General features: G+C 45.0%; 1 protein-coding gene and 1 long non-coding RNA gene across 2 annotated transcripts in view; one reads left to right on the top strand and one right to left on the bottom strand.

The window, feature by feature from the left end:
• Positions 1-355, bottom strand: part of SMAD9 (SMAD family member 9) — a 69,716-nt gene extending 69,361 nt beyond the window's left edge. Inside the window, exon 1 of the mRNA XM_025049519.1 lies at positions 277-355. The gene's annotated coding sequence lies outside the window, so the exon portion shown is untranslated. The remainder of the gene's footprint in view (positions 1-276) is intronic.
• On the top strand, positions 32-1,724 carry LOC112482889. Its single transcript, XR_003047438.1, has 2 exons — positions 32-397; positions 1,410-1,724. It is a non-coding gene; the product is annotated as an uncharacterized LOC112482889 (long non-coding RNA).
• The last annotated feature ends 270 nt before the right edge of the window (positions 1,725-1,994 follow it).

Below are 1,994 nucleotides of genomic sequence, written 5' to 3'. Positions count from 1 at the left end.
AGCCCGGCGGCGGGGGCGCCGCGGCCCCCAGCCCCGCTGTCTTCTCCGTCCTCCTCGACCGTCCGCGACAAAGCCCAGCTCGGGGTCTGCGGTGGCGAGGCTCGTCCAGCGTGTGTTACCCGCGTTTCTCTCTCCCTTGCCACCCTGAGACTTCTCGTCTCCACCTGAAGCCCGAGGCCGAAGGAGGGTTGTTACCAGAATGAGAGTTACAGGACCAGCAAATCGGTTTGGAAACCTCCTGAGCCACTCTGACATTTTCCGGGCCCTGATGCTTACTGTTTCTTGCCCTTTGTTCCTATCCGCTCTTCAGAGTAAAGGAGATCATTATGCCATGGACAGCGCCAGAGCAACTGGTTTGCACTGCTGTAGTTAGAAGAAAATCTAATCACTCTGAATGGTGAGTGGTTGTTAAAACTAGTCATATAATTACGTGGATTGTCATTTCCTTACGTGTATTTATTTGCTTAACAGCCATATAATATACTATATTATCTAATCTAATAAAGATAACCTATGGGCACTGAGCAACGTTAATGTACTACCTTCCTGCCTCTGGCTACACCTAGGTAGCCTGTTTTTTGAGGTCACTATGGACTCCTAGAACCCCCTCAGAATATGCTTAGGAAGTACCACCAGCATACTGATGGCCTTTGATTCCCCATCAGCACTTACTGCAGAGGTGAAAGTAGAATAAACCCGTGTAAGATAGTATTCAATCGCTCCTGTGCATAGGAAAACTAGTCCTCCAAAAGCCATGATACCTCTGAAATGTAAACACAAGGTCTTGCTTATAACTGCTTTTTCTGGTTTTGAGAACTGCACTTTCTTCCCTTGGCAGATGCTATTTTTGCATTGTCTTGCTGTTGTAATTGAGCAATGACCTTGTTTAAAACAGCATCTGTAGAACATTAAACTCGAATTTAACTCTTGTTGCTACACCTGGCCAACTTACCTCTGCTCCAGGCTAGGTGTTAAGTTTGACTGCTCTGGGTGTGAAACCGCAGGGAACATTTGGACTGCTAAAAGCTACATATTGTGCTTGGTGTGTGTTTTATTGCAGGTAAACTAATTAGGGCCTCAGAATTGAACTTTGTGGCTCGCTCTAAAATATACATTGTTAAGAAATGGCCCAGTCACTCTTGCAGTTTCTTTCTCTTGAGTGCCTTTGACAGTGCAGAGGACACCCTGTGGAGCAAGGAACATAGCCTCTGCTGGTGCTGGCTCATGCTTCTGGCATGGAGTCCTTTCAAGTTCACAGAATTCTCCTGGCTTTTGGCAGGAGTTGGATTTACAGATTCTTTGAGTGTGTGTAATCTGCTTTCTCTGTATGTTCTTATTTACATACCAAGAAATTTGGGCATCTAAAAGTTAACCTATTACTTATACAATTCCTATCATTTATTCCTCAGACCTACTATAATAAGTTAATCCATTATACCCAAGAACAGTAAGACCGGGTGAGTTCCAAGAAGAAATGCCAGCTCTGGGAAAGAAGGCTCAGTGTTGACACTCCGTTTTTCAGAAGCTGACTCTCCTTATAATAGGAAATCCAGACTCTGCTTTATTTTTTCCTCTTGATTGGCTGCAATTTCACTGTTTGTTAGAACTTCCGCCCAAAACTACATAATGGGAATCATATGAGGGGGTAGACTCAGTCATAGGTTGTGATTTGGTATAACCTCCAGTAAAATTTTGGTTCGAGACCTGAAGACCACAAGGTGAAACTATGCTCCCCCTTTTCTAAACTACAAAGACTTCTTGGCACAACAGGAGCTCCTGCGGCTTATACAGCAGCTTCCTTACCCATGAGAGGGTCGGTTCCGAGATACTTCTGACAGTTTATAGTAATCCAGAGGTGCAGAGATTCTGCTTTGCACACTTTATGGTACCTTCTGTTCGATCTGGCATTATCATGGTTCCACTCAGAGCCATAACCTGGAATTGTCGCCTGCACAGCCCTCCCCTTCTAGTCTCTTTCCCGCATTTCATCTGTA

The sequence above is a fragment of the Pteropus alecto genome, unplaced genomic scaffold (assembly GCF_000325575.1).
Source record: "Pteropus alecto unplaced genomic scaffold, ASM32557v1 scaffold16, whole genome shotgun sequence".
Lineage (NCBI taxonomy): Eukaryota > Metazoa > Chordata > Mammalia > Chiroptera > Pteropodidae > Pteropus > Pteropus alecto.
The sequence above is the reverse complement of the archived record's forward strand: the minus strand, read 5'-3'. Positions and strand labels throughout refer to the sequence as shown.